This window comes from Betta splendens, unplaced genomic scaffold, assembly GCF_900634795.4.
Source record: "Betta splendens unplaced genomic scaffold, fBetSpl5.4 scaffold_30, whole genome shotgun sequence".
Classification (NCBI taxonomy): domain Eukaryota; kingdom Metazoa; phylum Chordata; class Actinopteri; order Anabantiformes; family Osphronemidae; genus Betta; species Betta splendens.
The window spans coordinates 46,149-71,489 of record NW_026577849.1 but is presented as its reverse complement, the minus strand read 5'-3'; the positions used below and the strand labels follow the sequence as shown (position 1 = coordinate 71,489).

The following is a 25,341-nucleotide window of genomic DNA, read 5'->3' as shown; positions in this document are numbered from 1 at the left end:
ATGTTGATCGTGCACATCAACAAACCAAAAACCAGCTGGGGAGATCAGTGCACACACCACGAAGGTGTGATGCAAAGAGCCCACGATCCTCAAGCTGCTTCTGCCTTTTAACCCCTATGTCCAACTACGGTCGAATGTCTGTGTAGCCCAATCAGACTGATGCACCATGTCATCCCTGTCACAGTGTGTGTGGAGATGTTGACATTCTCAGGCGTCTGACTATCAGAGAGGACGGAGCACTAAGTCTCAACAGACAGAGAGACACAACTCCCCGGGCTTGGGTTTGGGAGCTAGAGTCCAGAGTCTATCAGGCAGAGACAACCATTGAACAATGAAGGTGAAATGTCAAATACATAAAACAGAAGTAAGACAAAACATAAGATATTAATTGCAGAACATAAGTCATAAATCATATAATAACCGCATAGAATAAGGAAAAAACAATTTTTCCATTACGTGTTCAATGAATAAATATAATACACATGTCAACAACTAAATGTTAATATAACACAAACAACTGCTACAAACCTTCTAAACCAGGAAACAAAAACTAAAGATCCTACAGACGAAGGGAAAGAAAGAATCAAAGAAAGCAAACTTACAGTTGTTTCTCAGAGTAGAAGAAGACGACTTCGACACCTGAAACAGGTGAAGTGTTACCTGGACCGGAAGCAGGAAACAGTAGCAGATTTTCACAATAAAAGACATCATGTTGCATTACTGACTGAAAGCTGGGTGTAATGGAAAAATGCCTTTGTGCCTCATGCTATTTCTTATCCAACACACTCGTCATGTGCTGGTTAGATGGAATACTGAACATTCTTACACAAACAAATAATCTCTTGTGCCCTGACGTACATCAAGTCTAAACATCTGATGTTCCATTTGACTGACTAATAATTTATGATATATGTTTGTCTTTTACAAACATATGACTCTGGCTCCTTCCTATCTGACTCCCCACCAGACCCAAGGCTGTTAAAGCGAATGCATCTTGTCTTGGAAGCTCGGTGTTCCTTCCTTTGGATCACAAGACATAACGATGCAGAAGTGAGAATGTTTGCATTCTCACTCACAGCGAGATAAGGTGGCGCAAACAATTCCATTGCTGCAGAGAGACATTCCACCAGAGCCAGAGAAAGGGGTTAAAAGGCAGAAGCAACTTGAGGATCGTGGGATCTTTGCATCACACCTTCGTGGTGTGTGCACTGATCTCCCCAGCTGGTTTTTGGTTTGTTGATGGACACGATCAACATCCATGCTTTTTATTTGCTTTCCCCATTTTTTTTATTTTCTTTATTATTTCAATAAATCACACAAAAGGACAACTCTCTCATCTGCTTCTTTATGGAAAATTTCCACCACAGGGACTAATAAGGGTTTATAAAATAAAAAAAAATTAAAAAAAAATGTGTTTCAAAACCTTGATCTATATACACATTGTACTGATTGGCTACAATTCAAAGCTTTAGGTGGGATTTGTTAGGTTTAGTTGCGTGAAGTCTTAAACCTTGTTAGACGCCTTGAGATAACTCTGCCGTAAATTTGCACTAAATTAATAAAATTGAATTGAAATAAATCAATCTACTAAATATATTTAGAGACATAGATTCATTTTGCAACAACAAAGTTGAATGAGTTGTTTTGTTAATTAGTATTTTTGATGAGTGAATAAGTTGCCTCCCACCCTCTGCATTACAGACTGTTACACCCTAAGTGTCTGAAGAATCACTGCTGTCGGTCTTTACCATCAGTGTATACCTTCAGGGCTACTCCCAAAGATCCAATTATCACTATAACACACATTTTTACTAATTATTTTACCTAATGGTTTAGTTTTGATCTATTGACTAATTTCCAACTGTAGGTTTATGTAAATCTCTTAAGGCTCTCATACTTTCTGCATTGCAGTGCTTTTCCTCTTGTTATGACTGTGACCTGTGTGGTGGAAATTTTCCATAAAGAAGCAGATGAGAGAGTTGTCCTTTTGTGCGATTTATTGAAATAATAAAGAAAATAAAAATAATGGGGAAAGAAAATAAAAAGCATGGATGTTGATCCTGCACATCAACAAACCAAAAACCAGCTGGGAGATCAGTGCACACACCACGAAGGTGTGATGCAAAGAGCCCACGATCCTCAAGTTGCTTCTTCCTTTGAACCCCTTTCTCTGGCTCTGGTGGAATGTCTCTCTGCAGCAATGGAATTTTTTGCGCCACCTTATCTTGCTGTGAGTGAGAATGTTTACGTTTTCACTTCTGCATCGTCATGTCTTGTTATCCAAAGGAAGGAACACCGAGCTTCCAAGACAATATGCTTTGGGTTTCACAGCCTTGGGTCTGGTGGGGAGTCAGATAGGATGAAGCCAGAGTCCGGGTGTAAAAGACAAACATATATCATGAATTATTAGTCAGTCAATTGGAACATTATGTTTAGCACTAGAACTACTAAAGGACGTACACCTTTACATATACCCCTAAGAACGGCTGGGTGTTCATTTGTCCGGCACGCTCCAGCTGGCACCCTGCGAAGAGCCGCTTTTGTTACGTAAAGAGGGCCATCACCGACCCGAAAGGAGGAGTATCATTGTTGCGGTCTCACCGAAGGAAGCAATAAAAGACATCAACAATACAATAAGACAGTTTTGCTGCTTTGCTTATTTACAAAACTAAATAAATTTCACACATTATTGCACTGCGTTACCAAAAAGTACATAAAAGGACGACAGTACACCCATCTAGTTTTAATAAATGAGCAATTAAAAATATATTATAAACCAAAAACGCTTGAAAGCGTTTCGGTTTTATATTCCGTTTATTTCGTTATTTCCCCTTTCACCTGTACCACATAAAGTCATTGCAGAGCTACAGCCATGTTCCGAAGAGGTTCACCAGCCGCTTTCGGCAGTGGTCATAGACAGACGTTGTTCTGCCCGCTTTCATGTAGACACGGAACTCTTCAAAGTGTTTTCAAACGTAGATTTTGTTAATTTCGTTATTCATATACAACATGTAAGTGCATATGCTAAAAATTACAGAAAATATGACAGTACACCCTTCAAGTTTTAACAAATGTGCAATAAAAAATATACGCTTGATCAGCCGCTTTCAGAATCTGAATCATTTTTATTCCCCAGGTTTAAACAGGGCAAACATTATTTTTATTTACAAAAAAAAATCCCATACGGTTTACACTGTAACGTCACCAAAAATTATGAAAAAACGACAGTACACCCATCTAGTTTTAACAAATGTGCAAAAAAAATATAAACAGAAAACGCTTTAAAGCGTTTCCGTTTTATTTTCCGTTTATTTCGTTATTTCCCCTTTCACCTGTACCACATAAAGTCATTGCAGAGCTACAGCCGTGTTCCCAAGAGGTTCACCAGCCGCTTTCAGCGTGACAAACGCATGGACGTTGTTCTGCCCGCTTTCATATAGACACAAAACTCGTCAAAGTAAAAGAGAGCTCAGTGCAGCATTTGCAATTACATGTATTTGAATAACGAAATAAACGGAATGTGAAGTAAAATGCTTTGAAGAGTTTTGTGTCTACATGAAAGCGGCTGGTCAACTTTGTCAACATGTGGCACCAGTAAGTGGGGGAATAACGGCCCAAAGCAACAGGCTGAAAGAGGAGGCTGTGGCAGAGGAACACAGGTCTTTGTCCTGTATGTTGATGCGCAGCCCCCACAGTCAGCGCTTACCTTTGCTACAGGACGTGGATGGACCCGCCCACTTTAATTTATCAGACACATATGAAAGTGGGAATAACGAAATAAACAGCTGGTTAACTTCGTAGGAACACGGCTGTAGCTCTGCAATGACTTTATGTGGTACAGGTGAAAGCAGTAATAACGAAATAAACGGAATATAAAACGGAAACGCTTTCAAGCGTTTTCTGTTTATATTTTTTATTGCACATTTGTTAAAACTTGATGGCTGTGCCGTCATCTTTTCTGTAACTTTTGGTGACGTTACAGTGCAAACAACATTTGAACTAATTTTTTTTTGTAAATAAACAAAGCTTCACCACATTTGAGAAGGATCTGAAACTGTCTTACTGTATTGTTGATGTCTCTTATTGCTTCCTTCGGTGAGACCGCAACAATGACACTCGTCCTTTCACATTGTAACTCCAAGCACATAGCGGTTGATCATTGGAACAGTGGATGTCACTCATAGACTCATAGGAACTGTGCAGCCTTGCAGACAGGAGCAGGGTCAGCGAGCCCACGCAACCCACCACCTAGAGTGCGTCAGTGATGGCCCTCTTTACCTAACAAAAGTAGCTGTTCACACAGGATTCTGGGTCTCAGCTAGCCGAGCAGATCATTTGACCACCTTCTAGTGGGAATGGGTATATTTAGAAAACCCAGTAGTTCTAGTGCTAACACTAAAACTTGATGTATGACTGGGCACACGAGATTAGTTGTTTGTGTAAGAATGTTCAATGCTGAACCTAACCAGCACATGAGGACTGTGTTGGATAAGAAATAGCGCAAAAATTTTTCCATTACACCTGACAGAAAGAACTGGAGCGAATCATGGGGTGAAGTGTGGTGACGGATGCATTAACTGGCTGTTGCCAGAGTTAATGGACTGATTTCTGATGAACTGCTTAACTAAAATAATCTAAAAGTAAAACAAGTAAAAATAGTAAAAGACAAAAATATAATCAAATATCATGATGATGATTCTTGTTCTCATGCTATAGATGTAATGAGTGTTAGTTCAGGTTATGATTCAGTGTGAATTCTCAATAATAATAGTCGATGGAGTCACATCTCACCTCTTTGCAGCCTGATGGTCAGTCAGTTCATAGTTTGAGTCATGAAGAGATCGACCAGTGTATTTAGTATGAGTTGATCTCTAACCATCACCTGCAAGATGCAAAAAGATGCAAGATGACTATTACTGCTACTTCTACTACTATTACTACCACTACTACAATAATAATAATAATAATAATAATAATAATAATAATAATAATAATAATAATAATAATAATAATAATAATAACAGCTGTATTAATCAATAAATGAGGTCTGACAAACCTTCAAAAAGTGAAAGTATTAATGTGTGAATCATAAAAATTTGTTAATGTAAAGGATTAAAATAAACAATAAGTATAAAGTTACTGTTGTAACTGACAAATTGTAAAGTTGTGGTACAGTTCATAAGGTAAGACAACAGTCAAAACAAGACCTTCTCAATCATTTGTTGGTATTTGCTGAGGTTCTTGAGGTTATACCGTAAGAAAACCATGTGTCTAGCTGATGTAGTTTGACAGTCTAAAAGTTTTTGCTTTAACATGGGAGCAGAGCAGAGCAGAGCCCCACGGATGAGTCTGGTAAATGACTCGTATCTAGGACAAGACCATGGAGTTTTCTAGCTGACACTCTTCTCTAGTCTATCTCAGTCTAGCAACTACATTAGCACAAAGACTGGAAACAGCAAGAAAGTTCCCTCATAGGCCAGATGTAGTTGCTCAAGGATATCACCTTTACAAGACAATTCAAAAAGACACAGCTTAACAGTTCAAATGAATACTGTTTGACGAGACAATATACAAGAAAGGTGGCCAAAATATTATCATCTATTCGATTTCCCAAAAACTCTGTGGACATTATTCAAGGTCAGCTTGATATGTTAACAATAACAGATGTTTCCAAGAACAAATTATCTGTTCCAGGAACACCGTCACAGAATATACACATAGGATTCCCTCCTAATGGACACTCTAATGTCCATTAAAACTCTCTTTATCTTTAGTTTGTCAATTCTGAACACGTTCCTCATCACATTGGAAAGACATGAAGATAACATGAACATGACTCAGCAAAGTTAAACATTCTATGAAGAAAGTTCATGTAAATGTCCATTTTGAGGCAAGATAAAGGTCTGCGTTTCCATGTCGTCTACTCAAACTCACTGACATATGTTTTCTGTGTATGTGCTTTAAACAACTTATGTTCATCAACTGCCGCTAAGGGTGACATCACCACCCGCGTCCAGTAGCCGTGTCGGTCAGTGCAGCCACCATCTGTGCCATTTCATTTTCATAATATATTTCATATTTCCAAAATTGATAATGCAAGTGAGTCTATGTTGTATCCAAAAGGAGCAGATTTATTGCAATAATAACACAGTGTCTGTGTGAGCAGACAAAAAGGCAACCAAAACAAACTACTAAAGAAGATCATAAATCTTGCAACACCAATGTGAAAAATAATGAAAAACAAGCACACTCACTCACTCACTACTACTATAGTACTATACTATGCTACTATTCTACTCACCTGCACACTATAAAAACTTGCATATATACATATATACAACTTGCATATATACATAGATACAACAACTTTCAGTTTTTGTTACGGACTGTAACAAAAAAATGTAAAAAAAGTTCCAGGTCTGTCAGAAGGCAGCACAAAATCTTGAGTGTTTCTGTGACAGAATGGATGCCCCCTTGTATTCAATGCATGTAAATGAATGTCCTCAGCCACATTTGAGTTCTGAATCTATTTGTAAAAAAACATAAATAAACATGAAAAACAAACATCAAAGTCATGTCATGTTTTATTTTACATAGGCCCTGATGAACACAGGTTTTATTGAAGTGGTTCAATAACCCAGAACACGAAGCGGCGACGTCCGTGGTCCTTGGAGCTGTGGTGGTTGGGGCTGTCGGCATCGACATTCGGCGTGAATCAACCACTACAAGTGGTGGGCGATACTGCAAGCTTTGGTGTCGTCAGATACTTTTTGACAATTGATGCATGATGAAATATAAATAAATTTTGACTTTTATGTGTTTTGTGTTTTGTCTTAAATTGTGTTATTAATTTAATAAAGCCCAGACAAAATTTACCAGTAAACATATTTATATAATATCTAATATAAAATTCTTGCTTTCATCCTTCTGCTTTGTCTGTGTCCTCCTCCTTGTTTTTTTGCTGTGTGTTTGCTGGTGTGCGTCATGCTTCGCTCTGGCATACAGGCGCATGCACGTCACTTACTAACACTTAGAGACGCAAACAGGCAAGATAGTTAGATCGCGTCTTTCAAAAAACTGTTGCAGAGCAGAAGAGTAAAAATTCAACCAAGGTATCGATGCTTTCTCTGGATATCGATCGCTATCAATACTAGCGTTGGTATCGATATTATCTATATTAGGGTGGATCCACCCACCCCTAACCACTACACATGGTGTCTACTATGGGGGGGCAGATATATAACATTGATCACTGGACACACATGGATTTCTATTGAATGATATTGTAGATATATTATTGTATTTGTCAGGCAGAAGAGGCCCAGCCTCCCTGATGGCCGGTCACTGTTGTGGGTGGAGTTAAATAAAAGTGGAATTTCATGCATTCTCAATTCATGTATTCTACTTCATTATTATATACAGTTCTAGCAAATTCAAAGTGTGGCAGTAATACAAATTCAGATTTTATTACATTCAGAACAACCTACAATTCTTACTATCAAGTGCATGTAGAGCTGAAAAAGGTGTGGCTAGGTACACTGTGAACCCTGACAGTGGGGTGTGCAGATGTTAGAGGCCCCTCCTCTCTAACGCCTGTGCATCATTCTTGCGCAATGGCAGTATTGTAGCCTATGAGGTTTATCCGAGGCGCGATTATTGCTAATTGAAAACTTTACCCAATACCCCGCCTTGATGACTTGAAATATAGTCAGCTATGGCAATTTTTGTTGGACTCCACGGAGACCCGTCTTCGTGTTCTAACATAAAACTATGTGAGTTGAAGATACATTGTGCATCATCCACTTTGTTTCTAAACCTTTTAGAGAATTAAGCCTTCTTTGATTTTCTGATAGCACAGTGAGGGTCAGCCCAGTGAGATGTGGTGAGGTTTGTGGCTGGTGGGTCCTCCAGAGTCACCTTTTACAGTTATGATGACTGAACAGTCTTTTTCACTATTAATTTGGCACAATGATGATCACTATCATATTTTATCACCATTCCTCTCTTAACCAAAATAACATATTTGATCTAGGGGGAACAATTCTTTCATAGCAGTAAGAGACAAGTTGTCTCAATTTGATCTACTGAATACTCCATGTGTTCTTCACAATTCATACTGATTCTAAACAAAAGCATAGAGAAGTGTAAATGTTCAAGTTTGACCCTCAGTACATTTTTAAGTTGTTTTTAAAACTTTAAATTCAGCTTTAATCAGTTTTACAGGTTTACAATGATTCACTCAAGGTCAAAACTTGCTTTACAAGATTGAGGATTGTGTCATTAATGCGTTCTTTAGAAACCTGAAAACCGTTTGTGTCTGTTTCCTGTGTAAAAAGAAGGCAGCAGCGCCCCCTTTGGGATGTGGCTGGTCCCTGATCTGCATTATTTCAAGAGTTTTACTCTGCCATTTTATGTGCAATCAACTGAAGTGATTATATCAGACAAGCATTGATAAATGTGTTAGGCAAGTTGTGGAAAGTAACAGTGTTGAACGAATCTGTCTGAAACCCATTTAGTGACGGTTTGTGGGGCAGAGGCTCGAGTTTTTCTTGACGCACTGGTGGTTTCTCCCTCTATTAAATCAGGAAATGCACAAATTCAGTGATTTGTACTCAAGAAATTCTCAAGAATTAGTGATATTGTAGATTAAATACATATAAAATACTGATCACTGGACATACATGGATTTCTATTGAATGATATTGTAGATATATTATTGTATTTGTCAGGCAGAAGAGGCCAAGCCTCCCTGATGGCAGGTCACTGTTGTGGGCGGAGTTAAATAAAAGTGGAATTTGATGCATTCTCAATTCATGTATTCTACTTCAATATTATATACAGTTCTAGCAAATTCAAAGTGTGGCAGTAATACAAATTCAGATTTTATTACATTCAGAACAAACTACAATTGTTACTATCAAGTGCATGTAGAGCTGAAAAAGGTGTGGCTAGGTGCACTGTGAACCCTGACAGTGGGGTGTGCAGATGTTAGAGGCCCCTCCTCTCTAACGTCTGTGCATCATTCTTGCGCAGTGGCAGTATTGTAGCCTATGAGGTTTATCCGAGGCGCGATTATTGCTAGTTGAAAACTTTACCCAATACCCCGCCTTGATGACTTGAAATATAGTCAGCTATGGCAATTTTTGTTGGTCTCTACGGAGACCCGACTTTGTGTTCTAACATAAAACTATGTGAGTTCAAGACACATTGTACATCACCCACTTTGTTTCTAAACCTTTCAGAGAATGAAGCCTTCTTTGATTTTCGGATAGCATAGTGAGGGTCAGCCCAGTGACATGTGGTGAGGTTTGTGGCTGGTGGGTCCTCCAGAGTCACCTTTTACAGTTATGGTGACTGAACAGTCTTTTTCACTATTAATTTGACACAATGATGATCACTATAATATTTTATCACCATTCCTCTCTTAACCAAAATAACATATTTGATCTAGGGGGAACAATTCTTCACAATTCATACTGATTCTAAACAAAAGCATAGAAAAGTGTAAATGTTCAAGTTTGACCCTCAGTACATTTTTAAGTTGTTTTTAAAACTTTAAATTCAGCTTTAATCAGTTTTACAGGTTTACAATGATTCACTCAAGGTCAAAACTTGCTTTACAAGATTGAGGATTGTGTCATTAATGCGTTCTTTAGAACCCTGAAAACCGTTTGTGTCTGTTTCCTGTGTAAAAGGAAGGCAGCAGCAGGATGTGGCTGGTCCCTGATCTGCATTATTTCAAGAGTCTTACTCTGCCATTTTATGTGCGATCAACTAAAGTGATTATATCAGACAAGCATTGATAAATGTGTTAAGGAAGTTGTGGAAAGTAACAGTGTTGAACAAATCTGTCTGAAACCCATTTAGTGACGGTTTGTGGGGCAGAGGCTCGAGTTTTTATTGACGCACTGGTGGTCTCTCCCTCTATTAAATCAGGAAATGCACAAATTCAGTGATTTGTACTCAAGAAATTCTCAAGAATTAGTGATATTGTAGATTAAATACATATAAAATACTGATCACTGGACATACATGGATTTCTATTGAATGATATTGTAGATATATTATTGTATTTGTCAGGCAGAAGAGGCCCAGCCTCCCTGATGGCAGGTCACTGTTGTGGGCGGAGTTAAATAAAAGTGGAATTTCATGCATTCTCAATTCATGTATTCTACTTCAATATTATATACAGTTCTAGCAAATTCAAAGTGTGGCAGTAATACAAATTCAGATTTTATTACATTCAGAACAAACTACAATTGTTTCTATCAAGTGCATGTAGAGCTGAAAAAGGTGTGGCTAGGTACACTGTGAACCCTGACAGTGGGGTGTGCAGATGTTAGAGGCGCCTCCTCTCTAACGTCTGTGCATCATTCTTGCGCAGTGGCAGTATTGTAGCCTATGAGGTTTATCCGAGGCGCGATTATTGCTAGTTGAAAACTTTACCCAATACCCTGCCTTGATGACTTGAAATATAGTCAGCTATGGCAATTTTGTTGGTCTCTACGGAGACCCGTCTTTGTGTTTTAACATAAAACTATGTGAGTTCAAGACACGTTGTGCATCATCCACTTTGTTTCTAAACCTTTTAGAGAATGAAACCTTCTTTGATTTTCTGAAAGCACAGTGAGGGTCAGCCCAGTGACATGTGGTGAGGTTTGTGGCTGGTGGGTCCTCCAGAGTCACCTTTTACAGTTATGATGACTGAACAGTCTTTTTCACTATTAATTTGGCACAATGATGATCACTATCATATTTTATCACCATTCCTCTCTTAACCAAAATAACATATTTGATCTAGGGGGAACAATTCTTTGATAGCAGTAAGAGAGAAGTTGTCTCAATTTGATCTACTGAATACTCTCCATGTGTTCTTTACAATTCATACTGATTCTAAACAAAAGCACAGAGAAGTGTAAATGTTCAAGTTTGACCCTCAGTACATTTTTAAGTTGTTTTTAAAACTTTAAATTCAGCTTTAATCAGTTTTACAGGTTTACAATGATTCACTCAAGGTCAAAACTTGCTTTACAAGATTGAGGATTGTGTCATTAATGCGTTCTTTAGAAACCTGAAAACCGTTTGTGTCTGTTTCCTGTGTAAAAGGAAGGCAGCAGCGCCCCCTTTGGGATGTGGCTGTTCCCTGATCTGCATTATTTCAAGAGTTTTACTCTGCCATTTTATGTGCGATCAACTAAAGTGATTATATCAGACAAGCATTGATAAATGTGTTAAGCAAGTTGTGGAAAGTAACAGTGTTGAACAAATCTGTCTGAAACCCATTTAGTGACGGTGCTCGTTTTGGGGCAGATGCTTGAGTTGTCGTGTCCGACACTAAAGCCTTTAAATTTTGTATACCAATCTGACTGAGCTTTTTATAAATCCAATAGGTGTGAATTATTTTTTATTGAGATGATAGAATTCTAAAATATATAAATTCCAGAGATTAAATGATAAATACCAAAAAGAAGAAAAATGAACAAAAAATACACAGTAAGGATCCAGAAAATTTGTAACTTCCCAAAGAGGTGAAAAGATAAACTCCCAAAGTGTGGAAAATAAACTAAGTCCAAAGTAAGATCCCAAAATTATTACAGAATGTATTAACAATACAATTATGTATTGTATTATTGTATTGTATTGTATTATGTATATGTAATAATTAATTAATTATTATTAATACAATTATGTATTACAGATCCCGGGTTGACAAAGCGTTTATTCCACAGAAAAGTGACAGAAGACAGACTGAGAATTTTTGGTAACAACATCAGCTGAGTGGGCTTCAGCTCCCCGGACTATTAGACGATTAGATCATCATCTTGACCTTTTAGGGTGTTTTTGGCCATTATTGTATTATATTTTTACCCGATCATAATCCCAGACAAAGTGAAGACACTTGTTGCTCTGTCTTTTTCTCCCAGGGCGGGGCAGCTCCCCTCCAAACCATCACTTTCTCAAGGTCAGGTTACTGTAGGTCAGGTGCTTGCAGCAGAAGCTGCACTCCTCCCACCTGCCTTTTCTAGGTCAGTAAAACACACTGTAGATTTAATGGTGTTGGTGGTACTACACTTCTGTTGCATAACAGGGTCTCCTCCGTACAGACGTGACCCAGTTAGTGTTATTATCCACACGTGCCAGAGTGGGTGCTGTCGTAGTACATTAGGTGCCATATAATTCTGTAACATTGTCTCCTTAAAAATCAGTAGTAATTACTTGATAAACTATGAATTATTACACAACATTTCCCCCCTTTGGTCCTAAAAAGGAAGATTTAAATTCAAAAACAAAACATACAAACGTTTTTTTAAAACTAGATTGTTTTCAACATTGTTCTCTCTCATAGTAGTTATACACCTTTACGTGTCACCCCTACATGCTTAACACCAGGGGCCCGTTTCAAGAAGGAGGTTTAACAAACTCTGAGTTAAAATGAAACTCTGAGTTGATTTACTCTGAGTTTGCAAACCTGGAGTTTTCGGTTCCAGAACAGCTGAAAAGAGTTGGTTTAATCAACTCTGAGTTGTCTGACTCAGAGTTAGGCGCGTGCGCCGCGACGATACAAAGCCCTGATCAATGGAGTGATATTACGAAGATATTACGAGTCACCATGGCAACAGGACAACAAAAGACGTCCGGAAATGGATATGATACGTCAAGCATATAGCGACTACGAGTCTATATTCCGTAGAAAAAGCAACACGGCTGCAGCGGCGAAAGAGAAAGAATTAGCTTAGAAGAAAATAGCTGCTCGAGTCAATGCGTAAGTTTACATTTTAATCATACAGTGTTCAGCGTAACTAATTACTAAATAATTTTAGTATTGTTGTTATATTTAACTCGTAAAGTAAGGACTTGTAAAGTAATTGTTCACTCATCTAAGAAGTTTCTTCAGCAATTGCATAAATACCAATGTTTGTATGAATTAAAAGTGCAGTGTTATGTCTATGCATTTTTAAAATTCCTGTTGAGGTTGATGTGGGATTTGTAAAGTAATGATAATTCAATAATCCAATACGTTTTATGGAGAGCAATTATTACATTAATCTAATTAGGTTTTTAAAAGTTACCCAAAACACATATAATAATATAAGAATTTAATTTCAATTTTTATGTAGGTGCATAGGTATAAAAAGAACGTGGCTAAAAATAGAATGTAAAAACATAATTCAAACAGGTATAAGGCACCATCATGTCATGGGTGTAGACTACCTGACTTTACAACATTTGACTTATTAAATAACTAAATAGCATGCAGAGTATAGCAGTGCAGCAGCATTTTCAACATGGCTGTAATGTTTTCACACAGTTAAACATTTGACTTCTTCTCAGCCAACAGAAAGAAGGCAGAGACTAGAACAACTGGTGGAGGACCTGCATCTCCATCACTGACGCATGCAGAGGAGATGGCCCTCAGCATGAACACTGGAAAGCAGAGGCTGAAGGAATTCCTGGAGGGAGTCATCAGAACCAGTCACTCCCCAGGATACAAGTGCATGTGTAAAATGTAAGAGGTCTACCTATGTATTTGATTTTTTACACAGGCTACTTTTGATATATGCATTTCTTAGATTCTGGGTTGGGTTCTTTGTTGGTCTTAACAGATTGTGATGGTAATATATGAATCCTCCTGTCACAACAGAAACCCAGGATGTTGTGAGTATCATACAAAATAAAGCTTAAATTATGATAAGCAGTATTATAAAGTGTAATATTAATACAGTTTATACACAGCACATGATTTCTGATGTTTGTGTTGCGTAGCCTAAATGATGTAACTTTATCTCCAAGTATAGTGACTTTATTATCTCCCCTCTGCCCCAGAGTGTGGAAGAACAGCAGAAGGAGGTCCGTCACATTCTGCTGCACAGATGCACACAGTCAGTGATGTTCAGTAAATGCCAGAGTTCAATTCTGTAAGAGTAATGAGGAACTATGTCTTGTAACTATAAATCTTCTGTATTTTAAGTTACCGGTTACAGAGTTGTATAAACTTAATCTCAAGGAAATATTATACTTGTACCACAAGATTGAATAGCCAGATCTAGAAATTGAAATTCCCAAACACAAGCTGGAGATGAGTGTATAGTTAAAGGTGAATTGTATGAATTATTGGAAGAATCATAAAATCTTACAATTGCCTTTGTATTTGTAGGAAATGAAGAAAACCAAATAAATTATGATTTGCCTTTATTCAGTTTCTTTTATTGGTGGTGGTGATGGCTGATCTTATGGCAAATCACATCTGACTGTCCATCCACTCTGCAGATTACCATAATGGAAGGAGTCTCCTCGGGGTCTTGTATTTGTAGGGCAGGCTGTTGCTCCCCTTTAACAATTGCAATATTTCGGAGAACAACACATGCCACATTAATGTCACAGGCCTCTAAGGTGATGTAGACACTGAAGACATGCTTTCAACAGGCCTATGGTCATTTCCACCCGGGCTCTTGTTGAGTGACACGTTAAAGCGCTGCTGGGGGCCTGCTTCAGGTTCTGAGTGAGAGGTCAGTAGTGTGGGCTGGCACTAACCCCTATCTCCAGCAGAAAGTCGTCAATCTCTCCTAAAAGAAAGTTCTCATTACTTTAGTGCTGCATAGAAGTGCTCCTGTGAGTGTGTAGTGCATGCATTGAAATTTGCATGCACTACACACTATTCCGGCTCCACGTCTGGTTTCGTCTCCGGTTCCGGCTCCACGTCTAGCTTCGTCTCCGGTTCCGGCTCCACGTCTGGTTTCGTCTCCGGTTCCGGCTCCACGTCTGGTTTCGTCTCCGGTTCCGGCTCCACGTCTGGCTTTGTCTCCGGTTCCGGCTCCACATCTGGCTTCGTCTCCGGTTCCGGCTCCACATCTGGCTTCGTCTCCGGTTCCGGCTCCACGTCCACGTCTGGTTTCGTCTCTGGCTCCGGTTCCGGCTCCACGTCTGGCTTCGTCTCCGGTTCCGGCTCCACGTCTGGTTTCGTCTCCGGTTCCGGCTCCACGTCTGCCCTCCAAGAAGGGCGCTTCTCTGAGGGTGGGGCTGCTTCTTGTTTCCCCGAGGGCAGCACCTCGTACGGTTCCTGTCGCCAAGCCACGTTTGACCCTTGAGGTTCCTGGTGGTCCAGTGGAGGCCACGTTTCGTCGCGGTGATCCAAGGGGGACGCCGTTGGTTCCCGTTCGTCGCGGTGGTCCAAGGAGGACGCCGCTGGTTCCCGTTCGTCGTCGCGGTGGTCCAAGGAGGACGCCGCTGGTTCCCGTTCGTCGTCGCGGTGGTCCAAGGAGGACGCCGCTGGTTCCCGTTCGTCGTCGCGGTGGTCCACGAGTGGCCTTGGGCCTCATGGGGGCTAGGCCACCAGACTGGTAACCTTGCCGCCATAACTTCCCGCTGCAATGCTGGCCCTGCCTCTACCGTCGACGCCCACCCAGGGAGCTGGGCCCGTGTTCAGGGGCACCAGGAGTGCCAGTCGACTCCCAGCGGCTGCTGGGTTGGACCCTGCCTCGTTGGCACCCACCATGAGACTGGTGGAGGACTCCTCAGTTTGTTTTGGACTTGGTTACTTTTGGGAGTTACGTTAGTGGGGTTGTGTTTTGATCATACAAGTGTTTGTGATGTTATGGGTTATTTTTGTTTGGAGTGTCTACTGTCTGGTTGTCATGTTGGGGTCTCGTTTCTGTCTGTGTTTTTGTCTTTTCGTTTGGCCCTCCTCCTTGCCTCCCTCCGCCCGCCCGGCTCGTCTGGTTCGTGCAAGTTCGCCGTCTGGGAGCCGGCTTTGAGAGGGGGGCTCTGTTGTGACTCGGCTTCCACGCCACCAGGGGCAGCCTGGCTTCACCCTTTTGGTTTTGTGTCCTTGTTTCCTGTCTTGTGTTTCCTGTAATAGTTTGATTGGGTTCACCTGTCTTGTCTTGTATTTAAGGTTTCAGTTTGTGCACAGTCTTTGTTGGTGCATTACTCGTACTTGTTACTCACTACTCGTTATGTGTTACTCATACTTGTTACTCGTCACTTGTTACCGTGCCATCGTGTCCTGTCCAGGTTTGTGTGTTTGTTTGCTGATTACGTTTGATACTGTTGTTTGCATGTTTTGTGTTTAGGATAGTTATTTAGTTTCCTGCTCTGCAGCGATTTTTAGTTTATCTGTGAGTTTTAGGTGTTAGTGTGCATGTTTGGTTTTCTGGTTTATCCTGCATACGCAGCGTCCTTAGTTTGTATTGTCCTCAGTCTATATGTTCTTTTTATTATTAAACCACTTGTCGTCAGTCCTGTCTCTGGGTCGTGCATTTGGGTCCTCCCAGTTCAGTTTGGTGGCCATTGTAGTTTGCCTCCCCGCTCAAGGAGCGCGTTTTAGAATCTTGTTCAGTCCGGTTTGACCCTCGTCCGTAACAGCAACACAAAGAATCTGTTCGGATGTAAAAGCACGGCCACGATGGGTGATGTGTTTGACGTATGGGTGGATAAGATTATTGACATATGTATGGAGTCTAGAGAAAAACTGTACCGCTAAAATAAATATGCACGGCGATATCACAGAAAATTAACTTGTGGCGTTAAAATCCTCTCGCGGCGTAAATTCAATGCCGTGTGAATTAATACATCGTCCTCATCTACAGGATCCTCTAGAAACGGACATTTTGGTCTCTGTGCGAAGGAAACAGGTGAAATCTATGAATGAACTGAAAGATTAAACAAGGTATTTAAACACTGTTCACTTTAAAAAGGGGCGGAAGGAAACTCTGGGTTTCCCGAATAAAACCTGCTCGCGACCAGGTTAGGTTCACAGAGTAAGTTGCCATAGTAACTGACTCTGAGTTTCGATTACCTCGCTTCTTGAAACGGGTTTAAACTTACCCCGCTTTACGGGTTTAAGGAACCCCGCTTTCTAAAACCGAAAACTCAGAGTTTTCCTCATTTCGGGGTAACAAACTCAGAGTTTCCACAAAACCACCTTCTTGAAACGGGCCCCAGGTGTAGTACTGGGTTCGAATGTTAATGTTTATCAGGCATACAATATAACTAAAAACTTGTAATCTGCTAAGTAGAACTGACTCATTAACTAAGAGAAGTGTGACATTTTTCAAATTGCTTTGCATTGAACACACACACGCACACACATGCACACGCACACTAAAGTAAAGAGACATACTTTGAACACAATTTGCATGATGCTGTTGATTGGACAGATTGGTGTGAACCAGTCTGACTTGATGACTTCCTGATGCTGAATTCCTGCTTAGAAAAGTATAAATGTAAATGTGTACGATAACAGCGGTATAAGGCTCAGACTCCTGCTGTCCTGGACGACCCTTACCAGTATCTTAGCTAAGAAACAAGTTAGATTATTGAGATTAATTAAGTTGTCTTTATGCTGCCGGTTTTCGGGTCTGGTTTTCTTTTTTATCAGCTCTGAAGTTAAGAGTTCACCCTTCTTAGCATTTGTAATATTTCACATGAATCTAATGCAGATTCTGCCATTTGTCACCTGTTGCTTAGTTTCCCTATCTCGTGACAACTAAGAGTGGAGCCTAGGACACGCCTCTCTGCATGTTCTCTACAGCCGCCACCCACTCACTCTAAACCTAAACATAGTTATAACTCTTGAGAGCCTCGCTCCGAGCCTTTCTCACCCAGACTCTCAAACTCAGAAACCAGGATAGAGTGAAATGGAAGATAATTTACTGTGGTGAGCGGGAACACACTTTTTTTTTTTTAAATAATTACAAATTAGTTTGTAATGTTGGTTTAATCAACAAACGTGTATGTGGGGATTGAAAGGTGCACTGTCCTTGGGGTAAGTCTAGGAGTTTTATCTGAACTGAACTTATAGTGGTGGTGAACCAGCTACATGAACCAAAAGGCCATCACAGGTTCTACCTGTATAATGGTTTGCTCCAAAACTACAACTAGTGCTTCCTGGTTTCCTCTGTACCTGCCCCAGGATTGGTCAGACTGAGAGGGGCGGAGCCAGCCCGCTGGAACGAAACCGAACGGCCGCCAGTGCATACACCTACAGCACTGATATTTAATGGCCAGCCGACCTGGTCTGGACTATTTTGAAGACAGCGAGTTCTATAGTATTAGAACAGTCTGATATTCAGGGTTACTTGTATGATCCAGAGTGCAGCCCAGACGAGTTACAGTACGCAGAGTGGACGAAGCTGTCACAGCCGAAAGGCGCCCGCAATGAGTTGGAAGCGAGGCAGTCGACAGCAGGGAGACCCTACCAGGGGACAGTTTACAGGAGCTGTAAAGCAACGTGTGAGCGTTTGTCTGTTAGATGCAGTTGTGCTTCTTTCAGCGCAGAGACATGATGCATTTCTGCTGGACGCCAGCTCTCTGCTGCAGGTGCCGGTAAACAAGGAAAAACAATGGAAGAACAATGGAAGACCTAGAAGTACCGGTCCAGCAGCCTGACTTTCTTAAAAACTACCCGACTCTTATTGATAATCAGTGTACTTTTCCTTCAAAAGTTAAATGGAATTAATTCTCAGAAGCTCTAAGTTGATCATGCTGAGTTTATTGTGAGTTTGGCAGGATTAACAAACTTCAGTGTTTGGTGATTGACAACAGGCTTCTAAATGTACATATAAGATTGTTTGTACATATAACTAGCACAGATAATTTACACTGTACCAAACAAGTGGGCAGGTTTACCAGCTTTACAATCAATTACAATTTTCTGCTTGATTGGTTTTTCACCTTTATAAACACATGCAGTAGCTGGGCTTATTTTGTCGTGTTTACAGATAACAACTGTAAAAGTATTATAACTTGTTACTTTTCCATTCATAGTACAGAGGTTCTGGACAGTGGTGGAATCTGTCAGAATGAAGGTGTTTATTGCCTTGCATTTATTGTATTCTTTGATTTTTCTATTGTTCATCACTGTAGTACAATCTTTTGGGTCCAGGTTGTCGATGACATGCTTGTCATTAAAGGTCAGAGCATCACTGGGCTCAAAGGCAACAAGCAGCACAAACAGAAAAGCAAATTGAATCTTCATCTTTAACTGAAAGACGAAAAAAAACAAGACCATTCATTTTTAATATGAGTTTAGAGCAGCAGTGGTGACTGAAATAGTTAGAAATAGTTTAATTCATAATGTTGTTTCTTTCCAAGTTCAAATACAAATGAGCCTTATATATAACCAAATTAATAACGAACATCTTGACGTTGATCACATTTTACCAGTTTTCATATATCTAGACAGAAAATTTAGACCACTCTAAACTGTCTGTCCTCTTACCTTCTTTTACTGAGGATGTGAACAAGGTCTTTTAATGCACCAGCTTTGGTTCAGGTGACAGCGTTTTGTCTGAGGTTAGAGATGGTGAAGATGTCTTCAGTGAAGGAAAGTCTATGAAGCTGAAGCCTGGTCCCTGTAACTTCATTAAATAGTGTGGATGAGCCACACCTGATTATCTGTTTACATTACATGACATTAAACATTTATTTAAAGCAAGGGTGGTAAAACCAGTTTAACATTTGATGAACGGACCAGACCAACATAAGAAAACATTTGCTGCTCCTCACTCCTCACCTAATCACCTGGTATTGCTACATTCATCAGTACAGTCTTGTACTCCTGTTTGTCCACCACTACCATGTCGAATTGGTTGGCTATTACCAGCTTGTCAGTCTGTATCTGAAAGTCCCACAGGATCTTAGCTCTGTCATTCTTAACCACCTTTGGAGGTGTGTCCCATTTGACTCTGGGACTTCCAGCCTGTACTCAGGACAGATGTTCCTGTATACTATACCGGCCACTTGGTTATCGCGTTCCATGTATGCCCTGTCTGCTAGCATCTTGCATCCTGCTGTTATGTGCTGAATTGTTTCAGGGGCATTTTTGCATGGCCTGCACCTATTGATCTGGTTCTCAGAGCCTTCTCCTTATGCTGCTAGGATTAGTTGTTCTGTGCTGTCTTTCAGTCCAGCTTTGTCTAGCCACGTCTGGTATATTTTGATATCAGCCACTTCTTTTATCTGCCTGTGGTACATATCGTGCAGATTTGTCCTTTCGTGAGGGTTCCTCCTCTACCTTCCCCTCCTCTGGTTTCTGCTGCCTGAGGTATTCACTGAACACATCATTTGTTGGAGCCACCTTCCTGATTTATAGATGTATCATAGTTGTTTCATGCTGGATAGTGGATATGACGCTCACTAATCCTCGGCTTCCTTCCTTAGTGTACAGTCTCAGGGTGCTGAATTTGGGGGGAAACCCTTCAGGGGTAGTAGGTATTGGTCGGCCGGACTTTGTTCTTCCCATTCAGCTGACTTCTCAGGATTTGCCTTACCCTTTTGGAGGTACTTGGTGGTTGCTGTTTGCCTTGTGGCCTCTACATGGTTACCATTTGCCTGTGGGATTTCAAGTTATTTCAAGGTATCGTGCCTTCTGGTAGTTTTATCCCCTGACCTTCCTCTCCTTGTTACCATCCGTCCACACTTATTCAGTTCCAATGACATTCCAATGTCTTGGCTGTATATTCTGGTGGTATGTATTAGCGAGTCAATATGTTGTTCACTCTTGGCAAACAACTGTCATCTATGTATGTCATCTATGTAGAGAAGGTGGCTAATGGTTGCATTATTTCATAGTCAGTACTCGTAACCCAGTACCCGCACTTCATGTTGACTTGTTCATGTTGAAGTTTGCCGGGGAAGTGGGAAAACGACCCGCGCTGAAAGGGAGTGAATTAGGCTGAGTTTTTAGGGACGACGGAATGAGTTTTGCTAATGTTAGCACTAGCATCCTCGTGTCCGAGCAACCTTCCTGTGTGCAGAAAAGAAGCAGACGGAGTTGTCGGCGTGCATTCACCGCTCCCCCTGCGTGGAGGACGACAGGGCAGTGGAGTTCTGGGTGGTAAGACTGAATACAACTTATTCAGACTAACAAGAAGGAGATATTTTCAATGGGAATGAGCTCCAACGCGTGCCAACGCAGGCCTGAATGAGACTCTCAGTTCATAGTGAGATTAACTGTTGTGGTTAAAAATATTATTTGTATGTTTGACTGGGTACGCCCATTAAATGTTTAAATGTTTAAGGGGCCATAACACCTATTAGTTATTCCCTTTTCCACAACGAGCCGGGTGGCAAAAGGATTACATTTAGATTCTGAAAAGTAAAAAAGAAAAATAATAATTTTAGTACTCAATTCTAAACCGTTTAGAAATAACACGTACCGTGTTGCCCTTGTTGGTGAGTGGTTGGTTGCTGGTTCAGCTGTTGTGGTTGAGGCAGGAGTTGGTCAAAGTCTGAATCTTCAGCTTGGTTTCAGTGGGTTTATATATTGTGCAGTACTTTGCAAGTGTATGTTGCAAGAGTGGCCCTTGTAGGCAGGACTTCAGTGTCTTTACCACCCACTGGCTCAGTGACTCACTTTCTAACCACAGCTGTGAATGCCTACAGTTAATCATTAAATTGGTTAATTGTGCTGTATAAAACATTTAGTTTTGCTGTACTCTCTGGAAATGAAACTAAGTACGTAAGATGCCAGAATTTCATCGGACAACACATCAAAGAGAACATGAATTTTGACCTGTGTGTGATTTTATGAAAGAGGATTCAAAATAATCCTGACAAATGCAAAAAGCAAAACACTTTCATTATAAAAAAGAAAGTGTCTTTACCACCCACTGGCTCACTGATCTAACTATGTACACGGGAACAGTTACAGTAATCATTCAATTGGTTAATTGTACTGTAAAAACATTTAATTCACTGGACATAATCAGCTATTGTTTCGTATTGTGTTTTAAATAACAAGTACAACAAGTAACAAGTTTTTATTGCAGCATTATTCACCAGAGGGATGATATCACTTTCACAGGTGGCATGTACATTGAGTAGTGACCAGGTGCCAGTGACAAGCAAGAAGAAATTCAGTAATCGCATTGTGTTTTTAATTTGTTTTTGTCATTTCAAGTAATGTACATACATGGCAGCAAAGGTGCCCTTACTCAAGGGCACATTTGATGCAAAGGGTGGGGATCGGACTGGGGACCTGCAAAATAAGGCTCTGCCTATTGAGCTAGCAAGCCACTGATGCTGTGAATCACAGAGAGGCCACTATTTAACCCTCCAAGGAGAGCTGCAGTCAACACCCATAGGGTCAGAGATCAGGCTGTTGATAGGTCAGATACCATCCAGGCAGCAGGGCCACCCATACCCCCACTGTACTACATCCACAGACGCGCACAAAAACAGACAGCCCCATACCCATTACACTCACACAAACATCCACCAAACAGTGTGTGAGCCTATCCACATACACACCATGCACATATTCTCACTTATTCCAACTCGCTCTGCAGCTATTCTACTCAACCTTGGACACACACACCCAGAATAGACCCGAGGGCCACCGTAGTGCAACCAGGGGCATCATAGGCAGAGTTCATTCCTTCATTAGCTTCAGCCTTAACTCAGGAGTTTGTTGACATCCTGAATGTTTCTGTCTCATGTCATTTAATCCAAGAACACGATTCTGTAAAATGTGGTAACATAATGAAAGAAGTTGTGTAAAGCCTTATCAGATGCAGCAGGCAGCTGTGACTTCTGTCTTTTAGTTCTACACAAAGACCAACTTCTCTGTTCTAAGAACTAATTAACTAAAGGAAGTGTGAGATAAGTTATTCTGAGAAACATTGTATGAATGTCATGATGCTTATGTACAAGTCTGAGTAATTTCTTGAACTCTTTCTGCGCAGGCCTATAAAACTAATTAAACAGTCCTCATGCAAAGGTGACAGACCTGTTCATCTTGTAGGCTAATGACTGTGTCCAAGTTTATGCTACTGACAAAACCCTTCAAGTTTTTTTTGCATATCTGTATTTGCTTGTTTTGGTTTTGTTGTTTGCTTTTATTTGATATTTGCTTTTGATCTTGTATTTTTATGGACATTGTTTTGGCACAGTGACACTTTAAGTAGTACGCATTATCAACCACATTTGTTATTAAAAAAGTACCTTAATTATCAAAACATCACTCTGCTTCATACCCCTACAGTACATGTCTAAGTGTGAACACACAGGAAGCCAAAACAAGAAGCTATCGCTTCAGCCTAGTTTGTTTTACTCACTAAATATAGATACTGTTGTTTATTATATATTGTTTAGAAATTCCTGATTGACATGTTGATAGCCACTAATTGAGGATATAAACACACATACCAGTTATTGCTAACGGACTACAGAAACAGATAAAACACAGCTGTTTTGAATAATCAGATCATTGCTTGTTTGGTTTACAGTGTGAGTGCTACTGATATACTGTAAATCACAGGCCCAGAGACGATACAGAGAATTGGTCTATGTTACATAGATCTACTCTTTTTTGTTTTCCTCTGTCCTGCCCATGTGTTGTTGTGTTGGACAGTTTGGCTTTTTCAGGAGGAGTCTTTTTATCTACTGTAGGTGAAATAAGGGTGTAGTAGACTCCTCCTGATTGGTGACATGTGTTTGGTCCAGTTTGAATAGAAACAGTGCTGGACGGACAGGTTGAATAGGGGAAACAGGAAGAGATAAGAGAAGGGTCACACACACAGGTATTCCTGATTCAAAGCTATGACAGAAACTTCTTTGTTCTTCGAACAGTGACTATTACCTTTGTGATGTTTGTAACTACACTCTGACTCTTCCAGTACTTTATACTTATTGAGTTTATAAAGTTAATCAAAGATCAAAACCTGAAAACTTTATTTAGCTGATGCAGAAGAACAAAGCAGAGTAATACAAGTGTATGGTAAGATAACAATACAAGAATAGGTCACAATAAAAGGTATTTATTTCTTCTCAGGTTTTGATGCAAACAGTGGCTGTGTACAGAAAACAGCCTGAATTCTCCTACAGGTCCACAGCTTTTCTCCAAGTGTCGAATCTGACTTTTCAGTTTTTCTGGTCGTGTTTCTTTCTCTGTTTGTCCTTATTAATCCATTAATGTTCACATACACCATCATTACACATATATAAAGAAAGAAAATCAAATATAATGGAAGCCTAAAAAAATACCTGTACTAGGAACGGAGTTGCATCTATTGAAAAGGCAGCTCTAGTACACATAAGGAGAAGCTTAGACCTAATTAAGATGTCTTATATAATGATCTGGCTTCCCATTTTGGCACCCAACTTCGATTCTCTTATTGTAAATTGATTTAAGATCATAGGTACAGTCAGGATAAGTGCCCTGTGGCTTATTACAGAGTTTCAGATTGTACAGATTGTACCCTTCAGGTGATATTGTATCTTGTTCCCCACGCCGCAGACAGAGACTCATGACTGTATTAGAGGGATCCATCATGAAGGTATTGGTGGGTTTACATCCGCTGAATTCACGATTGATGGGCCCCATGCGCTTTTCACATGTTCCGAACTTTCCTCCACTGATTAGTTGTTTCTCGCGGAAGCTTAACCGAGACATCATCTGAGCAGAGAGAGTTTCGGAGAGAAACAGGATCAGAAGCAGGCAGGTAAATTTCATTCTCATGATTTCCTGAATAAAAACAAGACAATTATTAAGATAAAAAAACAAATAATAGCTTTGAACATATTTGAATCTTAATCTCTTGCTGTGTTTTACTACACTGTGTATATAAGGCGCAGTGTGTAGCTGCGTGGCTCTCTGCCAGTCTAACAGGACTGTTTAGAAATAACACGTACTGTAATGTGGGGCTCTTGTTGGTGAGTGGTGGGTTCCTGGGTTCTGTTGTTGTGGTCCAAGCAGGAGTCGTCTGAATCCTCAGCTGAATCCTCAGCTTGGTTGCAGTGGGTTTATATATAGTGCAATTGGTCAAATTTGCATGATGATGAACATTTATTTTGATATAATTAAAAAAATCTGTGTGTATTGCGAGACTGAATTTGGCAGGCTGAACGTCAGTGCCACCCACTAGCACAATGACCTCACTTTCTACATTGTACATGTAAATTAACAACATCACACTTGTGTGCACTATTAATCATTACAATGGTCAGGTCCACTGTACAAAATATTTAACTCAGTGACATTTTTTAAAATATGATTTAAGTCGGTCAGGGAGAGCAGAGGGAGGAGAGGGAGGTTGGGTAGAGGTGGAGGATAAGAGGCAGGGAACAAAGGGAAGGGGAAGTCGGGCAGCTGCCTTTGCAGCAGCGTCAGCGCGTGCATTTCCAGCAGAGCACCAAAGTCATGTGTGATGCCAAAAGCGTATCTGGAGTCTGTGTAGATAGTAACAGACTTCCCTTCAGCCAATTTACAGGCTTCGGTCAGTGCGATCAACGCAGAGTAATGTCCTGGCAAAGCGCCAGACTGTAAAACAGTATGAGAGGTGCAGACTGCATATCCAACCTGACAGTGGCCCGAAGCAGGGTGTCTAGAGGCGGAGCCAT

The 25,341-nt window shown here is 40.4% G+C and overlaps 3 non-coding genes across 3 annotated transcripts; all 3 read left to right on the top strand.

Moving 5' to 3' along the window:
• The first annotated feature begins 7,602 nt into the window (after positions 1-7,602).
• On the top strand, positions 7,603-7,743 carry LOC114850839 (U4 spliceosomal RNA). Its single transcript, XR_003784907.1, has one exon. It is a non-coding gene; the product is annotated as a U4 spliceosomal RNA (small nuclear RNA).
• Positions 7,744-9,021: 1,278 nt separating this feature from the next.
• Positions 9,022-9,162, top strand: LOC114850838 (U4 spliceosomal RNA). Its single transcript, XR_003784906.1, has one exon. It is a non-coding gene; the product is annotated as a U4 spliceosomal RNA (small nuclear RNA).
• Positions 9,163-10,372: 1,210 nt separating this feature from the next.
• Positions 10,373-10,512, top strand: LOC114850840 (U4 spliceosomal RNA). Its single transcript, XR_003784908.1, has one exon. It is a non-coding gene; the product is annotated as a U4 spliceosomal RNA (small nuclear RNA).
• The last annotated feature ends 14,829 nt before the right edge of the window (positions 10,513-25,341 follow it).